The sequence below is a fragment of the Neopelma chrysocephalum genome, unplaced genomic scaffold (assembly GCF_003984885.1).
Source record: "Neopelma chrysocephalum unplaced genomic scaffold, ASM398488v2 Primary Assembly neopelma1_91, whole genome shotgun sequence".
Taxonomy (NCBI): Eukaryota; Metazoa; Chordata; class Aves; order Passeriformes; family Pipridae; genus Neopelma; species Neopelma chrysocephalum.
Genome location: NW_020897753.1, coordinates 5,389,598 through 5,397,451, shown reverse-complemented (window position 1 = coordinate 5,397,451; position 7,854 = coordinate 5,389,598). Strand labels below are relative to the sequence as shown.

Here is a 7,854-nt window from a genome sequence, read left to right as displayed (position 1 = left end):
ACTGACATTTTTGGAAGTTTAGAAGTAAGACAATTTCTGTGTAACATTGGATGAAGAATCGAAATGCTTCAGATTTAGCTAAAAATAAAACATTTCTCTACTTTCGCCTTTTCTTTTTCTTCTCCATATGGCTCCTGAAACATTCCTTCATTTAAATAGGTTTTAGAGCTCTTTCCTTATAGTTCCTAAAAGCATTCATGGCTTTTGAGAAAAAAACCAAAAAACATTTTAGCATGTGCTATTTTTGTTATTCTAATTAGAAAAAAACAGCTGGTCCTGAGCAGCTCTGACGAGTCTTTTTCAACACATTGTTCAGATTCTTTTTCTTCCTCTTTTTTTTTTTTTTCCTGTCAAGCCACAGGCTCCCACCTCTCCTCATCCCACACAGAGCCAGCCCCAAAAACACCTGCACATCTGCCAGGGAGCACGAAGAACACACTTTATTGGTCACAGGACACACACATCACATTAGAGGCATTAGGAATGTACAGATTCCCAAGGAACTGGAAGGGACACCGGGCTAATGACCAGTGGCTTCCTTTGCCTTTCACAGGGAGCTTTGAGTGCCTCTACCTCATCCATATAAACCAACTGAGCTGCCTGCATTTCAAAAAACAAGGTAATCAGCCCTCACTTAGGGGTTTGGTATCTGTGTGCCTACAAATAATCATTGGAGCTGATCAAAGTCCCCCTGGCTGTTGCTATGGAAATGAATCCCCGTTTTGTTTACGGATGGGTCCGCGCCACGTGACCGGGAGTGATGTCAGGTGGAAAGCTGAGAGAAATTAAATTTGTGGTCTGAAGTTATTAACATATGGTTTGGGTGAGGGTGTGCCTGGCTATTAACTAAGAAGGGGAAGATCCAGAAAATTCTGTTCCTTTAAAATGACATGGAAGCACAGTGCCTACCACAGAGATCACGGTGTAGTTTCTTCCATATACAGTGGTTGGGACAAGGATGTTCCTGTGGTACATCCAAATCATTGGAACTGTTCTTTAACAGTCCTTCTTTAATTTCCTTTTCCAGTGTTTCCTCCTGTTTGAGGTCCATTTGTTGGTTAGATTTCTTTCACAACTCTCCCTAACTTTGCATCTGTGTGTTCTGCCTGAATGGAAAGTTAGAATTTATTTCCAGCTCTGGGTCAAAAAATCTATTTAATGACACCAATATTGTTACTTTGGAAAGCCGAAGAATCCATACAATAAATATTAACTGCAGTTCAGAAAAAATGTTATAATACACTGATGATTCTGAAACACTTTTTGAAGCCCTAAGACCATGCAATTAAGGTGAAAATCTGTGTATCTGTCTGTTAGAGTTGCCTTCTCTTCAGGTGCTGTTTTCCCAAATGTTGCAACACAGGTCAGAACCAAATGCAGGTGGGTGTGGAGGAAAAACAAAAGCCAAGAGGAATCTTCTCTTGGTCATGTGTTTCCACAAAAAGGGTCACAGAAATGCCCCTGTCCAGCTGACATTTCAGTTTTGCTGCCTTTCAGTTCCTTAGAGCACCTGCCAGGTGAATGAAATCCTGAGAAACTCCACAATTCAGCGAGTTTGGGCTTACAGGGTAGTGACCATACAACCAAAAGCAGAAACCAGCAGTTGAAATCAAGTAACTTGTGCATCTGAGGAATAAATTGCATATTCCTTCTGTAGAATGTGTGGGAATTAGTGAAGAGACATACCAGAAATGAGCATTTGCAGAAACACTTTTCCCATGACAGCACTGGAGGGATAGTTGGGATATAGCAGGGATGGGGAACTGGTGCCAAACTCAGCCAATGCCTCAGCATTCAAACAGGCTAAAAGAAGGCCAGTTTCTTCTTTTCCAGAGTTTGATCTGTGGACAATATTAGACAAGAAACCCAGAATATTAGACCAGAGCCTGCAGCAGTTCTATTGCTCCCCCAAAATACCTCCATTAAAAAAAAATGCCCTGAAGATGCCCCGATATTTTGGTACATTTATATGTTGTTATTTAATACAGGATCAACACTGAATTTCTTACTTTGAAGGCCAGGGAGCATTTTTCTGTCTCTTCAGAAACACAATAATCTCTCTAATTCCCATGCCACGTGGTGGTGTCCCACCTCGCAATAGGTGCGTAATTGAGGGCAGGATTTGACCCTTTGATTCTGTAAATCACGTATGATCATTACAGAAGGGCTCAGATCTCTGCACGTTGTATGATTGCCAGCTCGCCAGCCACCCTGCCTTTGTCACATTATTTTTTTTTAGAGTCTGACACTCTAATGAAAGCAATACAAAAGGCTGCCAGAGCCCAGCTCAGAATGCCCAATTTGCTTTGACTGCCATTTTAGAGAGCAAAAGTGTGCTCCATTATTTGTATCGACGTTAGGATGAACTCAGGACAGCAGATCTTCTGGACAGGGGCTGCACTTTTATTTCCCTGATAGGGGTTGTGCACGTCTGTGCTATGTAAATAATAATTCAGTAGTAGGAAAATTAATGCATTGTTGATGTTGGACTAATCACCTTCTGTTGGCTCTGTGGAGGATTTAAGCTTTACTCAGTTTTCAGCCCATACACTTAAACGATAAGAATTCAGAAGATTTTGTCTGTCTTTGTGTATAAAAGCTGAGCAAACCTCATTTTCTTTGGCCCAAGCTTCTAGAATAATCCCCAGTACATCCATTTATACTCATTACCTGCTGTCTGCAGCAAGGAAAGAAAGTCTGCTTCTTGGCACCTGTTTTGAAAAATCTTGAATTCCTTTTCCTTCTGTCCTTCTCTGCCGCAAACTTTTTCTGTCCTCCTCATCTGAGACACTTGGGGAGAATGAGGGCATTAAAGCAAGCTTGTCAAATGTTAACCTGGTAAAGAAAAGGCTTGGAAATGCATTTTGTTCCCTGGAGAGAGGCTGCATTATTCCGAGGTGCCCTCTGCTATGTCAAGAGCGAAAGATGCTTCATGAACCACACCTTGGCAAAGATGAGTGAGACCCTCCCTTCGAAAGGCTCGGACCTGTTGAGCATCCTTTTCATCATTGGAGCGTCTCAGATTAATCACCTCTTCCCACAAAGTACAATTTCCTTTTGTTAAGACCTCAGGGAAGCTAAATTTTTCAAAATACATGCTGGACAGGACTGAAGGGGTTTTTTTTCCTTTCCTTTGGAGCCCCATTCACAGAAGCAAACCTCCATGTTTAAAAACTTAAAAAACAGAGGCAGCAAGGGTTTCAATTCAGAGGAAGAAAGATGTGTTGGTGCTGAGATTTGTGAAGATCCTGCATTCTCCTGAGTGCTGGAGAAATTTGTGAAACTCATTATCTTCCAGTCCAGCATTTTAAAGAAATCCCTGGCTATATCAAATTTAGCTTTGCCATAAATGTGTGTAACTAATATTAGAACTCTAAAGAGGATCTCGTTAATCATCGTTAAAAAACAATGCTTAGATATTCTTAGAGGTGGGATTTGTTCGGTGTTTTTTTAAGGAGTCAATTGAGGCTTAATTTTCTATGTGGGTATTACACGCACAGATCTCGAGCCCCAAGGGATTTCTTCTGAGACATGACAGTGAGAACATATTGCTGCATGTGAAAAATAATTCTGCCATTGGTGCTCAACATTCTGAGAGAATTTTCTGACTGCAGAACATGCTAAAAAAAATTAAAAGGAACAATCTTCCCCCCCAAAAAACCTCCACACTATTGCTTTTCAGTGTGTTACAGCAAAATCTGAAATTTAGGGTTTGAAAACGAACCCATTTTCAGACAACTTGGTATGTTGGGCTTATAAAGAAGTTGGATGTGCAGAGTAAATTCAGATATACAGTACAAAGTTAGGCTTCCATATGATTTACTGGGTTCATTTGCTTCCCTTTTCTACTTTTATTCTGGATCTTTCTATTGTTCTCCTTCCAAAAGGAACACGGTACAGCAGATTCATCAGAGGCCATTATTTACTGATTCTGTGTATTGTTTTCATAATGGTTGAACTCAGCAAATCATGAACTGATTATTGAGTTTTAGCAAGTGGCTAATGAATCATTGATGCTGGCTCAGGGAGAAACAGATTCCTCATGTTTCTGCAATTCTGCAGGTTTCCGCCAGATTTCACAACCGGTTTCATTCATTCCTTTTATTTCTGCCCCAAATTCCTCTTTTTTGGAGCGTTACCTTCAAAAAAACCCCCAAAGCCAGTGACCGCTTAAAAGGCGTCAAGTGTTTTCCACTAGTAGGTTAATGATAAATATTGACTAAGAGCAGATTTAAGAAAGAATCAACAGGATTTGAAAATTTCATGAGGCGAATGAGAAACTATCCATAAACTTTAAGTCATTGTAAATCAGCTACAAGATGGCACGAAAATAATATGCAACTTCAAGTGAATGATTTTAATAAGTTAGCAAAACAGAACTGTTGATTAATACAGCACAACATATTCCTTGTGTATTACAGAATAGTAATGAATTATTATAAAACCACTATTTTATAGCTGTAATGGAGCAGTGTGAAAACTTTAATAGCGGCCGGCAAAAAAGGCTCTTTTCGTTCTCATTTTTATCTCTCAGCTTTTTGAGATGCCTGTCCCTACAGGATTGTTACAAGATAATAGGACTCAAAGATTTATTTCTGATAAAAGGTTTAAATTGCAACAGCAAAATATAATAGCCCAATAACAAGGTTGAATAGATATTAAAATAAAGAGGAAAGAAAAAAGGCATAGACTTATTGCTTACCTGTCTATTCATGATAATGGATCCATCATGTTGCAACTTGATAGTAGCTCCCTATAACCTGTACGTTGGAATTTATTAGAATCACGGAACGGTTTGGGTTAGAAGGACCTTAAAGATCATCTTGTCCCATCTCCTGCCATGGGCAGGGACACCTTCCACCAGGCTGCCTTGGTGCCAACAAGCTCACGGGCTCAGCGCGGAGTTTTACTTAAAAATGCATACCGGGTTCTTTAACGCCTCGAGATAGTGCCTAGGGAGTAAGCCACAGAGTTGTTCCCAAGAGGCCCTTTTAGAGATAGTTTAGGGGAGAAAACAGTGGGACTCGGGCAGCGTTCAGAAGGGCCCCCCCTCCAGGCCAAACGTCCCCGCCCTGCCCGTCAGGTTTTGTCGCCGCCTTTGCCCCGCGGCTGCTCCGGGGCTGCCCCGGGTGCGCTCCAGGGGCGGCCGTGAGGGACACGGAGCCGCCTCAGCGCCGGGAGGGACCGCCCGGCCCTGCCCCTACACACACACAAACAAACACACACACACACAAACACACACACACACACACACACGAGGTGGTTCTGAGCCAACAGTACCCATCTGCTGTCCAACACCTGGCCTTGGACACCGCCAGGGATGGGGCAGCCGCAGCTTCTCCGGGTAAGCTGTGCCAGGGCCTCACCACCCTCACAGGGGAGAATTTCCTCCTCGCATCTCATCTGAATCTCCCCTTTTTTATTTTAAAACCACTCCCCTTTCTCCTATCTTTGCCTGTGTAACAAGTTGCTTTCCCTCTTTTTAATGAATTCCCTTCAGGCACGGGAAGGGGCTCTGAGGCCTCCCCAGAGCCTTCTGTTCTCCAGCTCTCCCGGCCTGGCTCCGGAGCAGAGGGGCTCCAGCCCTCGCAGCATCTCCGTGGCCTCCTCAGGACTCTCTCCAACAGCTCCAAGCCTTTCCAGTGCTGAGGACCCCAGAGCTGGACACAGGACTGCAGGTGGGGTCTCACCAGGGAAGAGCAGGCGGGCACATTTCACTGGTTGCACTGCAATGTGTGTGTTTGAACACCCCAGTAAGAGATTTTCCTGAAGGTAATTTCTGTGTGGATTAGGCCTTGTTAGTCCCGTTCACCTTTCTCGTAGAAGAAAATTACCTTTGTCGTAATCTGCCAAATTTGGTTCATTTTTGTTTCTACTAGACTGATACTGAGGAGATTTTTAGTTTTTTCCTGTGGTGAAGATGAGTAAAATTTATGAAATAAGAAATTCCAGTAGTGTAAATGAAAGATCTCCCACAAGTTTTTTGGGCTTGTGTGTGGTGATGATTCTTTCCCTCATGTGCTTTCCCTCAGTGCTGTCTTGAATATTTAGGTGTGAGCTCTTGTGCTCTTGCTCTGTATCTTTTTATTTTTCTATTTTGTTCTTTTTTTTTTTTTTTTTTTTTAATTCTTTACTAAGTAGAAATGGCCAGTTTCAGCATGGAAGATTAAATCTTATTGGAGAACGTCTGTAGATGAGGAATGGGTGTGAGGGGGATGAATCAGAACTACTCCTATATAGAACAGAAAAAATTGGCAGGCTTGAATATTTATAGGTTTGATAATACTTTTTTTCCAGTCTTGCTTTCTTCATCAAAACCAACTGGACTGAGTTGAAAAAGTCCGTTTTCTTTAGTTTCTGGTGAAACTTTCCAAGCAACTTTTCTTACAGTTCCTCAGTAAACACGTGGGTTTGTGGTTCTTCAGCACCATTTTGATCTTTGTGGAACATGAGGATTGCCAGGGGCTGTCGTAGAGAAAATGTCTGCCTTTTGCAAATCTCTTCCCTGAAAAGAGAGCGCTGGTACCGTTTCAAACCCCAAATAACAACCCCCCCGATTTTCTGAAGTCTGGAATGATCCCATTTCCTGGTGAGGACAGGAGCAGGTACCCATACGTGGGATGAACTGTTTCTTCTCTATTTTTTTCTCATCATATTTCTGTTCACAGAGATTTTTCTGCCACGTTTGGAATTGAGCTGCAGTTAATAGGATCTGATTGGAATTTTCATGAGCAGTATCTTTGTCAGATTTGTCCAAAATAACCGAGAGAAGATGGTTTAGATATTTCATATATTCTCTTTCAATTGGTTAAAAATTAATGAGAAAACCCTCTTTAAATTCGGGAAGTAAACATTTTTCAGTATGATACATCATTAAGATCTGTTACATTTCTGATGTACACACATTTTCTAGGACAAAGACTGTAGAAACTTATGGAAACTTTGTTTCAAGAGAAGATGGACAATTTATAGATTCGGTGCTTGGCAACTTTGCCCCCTTTTTAAGGGCTCCTTGTGTGTGAAGCCTCATGGCTGCAGAAAGTTCTGATAATGCAAATAATCCCCACAGCCTTTCATGCCAATATTGCCTCCTTCTGTCCAGCCTGGTCTGTGTACTGAGGGGTGAGCTATTAATATTGCCTTTTTACAGCTAAATTATCTGACTCCAGAATGGTTCACAGATTCTATTAGAGACCCCTATGGAGGATTGCTCCTCCAAATAGGCATTTTAATTCATCCGGGTACACTAAGGTGTTACCTTCCTTTCATTAATAAAATGGAAACTCATAAAGAAAACCAGATTATCCGGAATTTATGATCAGGTAATTTTGTTTCTCTTAGCTCTGGTAATAATTGTGGAACATTATTTCCTTGTTTCTTTTCCTTTCTCCTTCACGTGCCTAGAGAATCTTAATTTCTCATGTTTATTTATCTTTTCTTTTTTTCCTGTTTTAATTTGACAGGAAAAGCTATCTAGGACCCCAGGAGGCAAACGCTGAGAGTTAGGAATTGGCCCTTCCCATCTCCACTTTAATGAAATAATAAGTAATTGGTTCATATTTACCTATGCTTTGGAAATTCTAGGTTATTCTTTGTGTTCTGTCTTGAAAAGTCTTAAAATGCTATTTTCTGGCTTTAGTTTTAATATAGATTGGTTGGGGTTTCTTTTTCATTTTATCGTTCACACTGTGAAGTGATTCATCTCTCTCATGATGACTCTGAATATTCAACTTTCTACCTGCATTTTCTTGCATTTCCCCCTGAAACGAAGCCCTGAGCTCAAGGTGAATGTGAACAGAGTGGTTGAATGAAGTTTAAATACACTTGGGGTCCTGAGTAGGGATGAATCACCAC

General features: G+C 41.3%; 1 long non-coding RNA gene across 1 annotated transcript; it reads right to left on the bottom strand.

Annotated features, from left to right (window-relative positions):
- Positions 1 to 344: 344 nt before the first annotated feature.
- On the bottom strand, positions 345 to 5,037 carry LOC113972391. The gene is made up of 4 exons (XR_003535883.1): positions 4,703 to 5,037; positions 2,671 to 2,790; positions 1,687 to 1,841; positions 345 to 1,106 (listed from the first exon to the last, which is right to left on the bottom strand). It is a non-coding gene; the product is annotated as an uncharacterized LOC113972391 (long non-coding RNA).
- Positions 5,038 to 7,854: the final 2,817 nt, after the last annotated feature.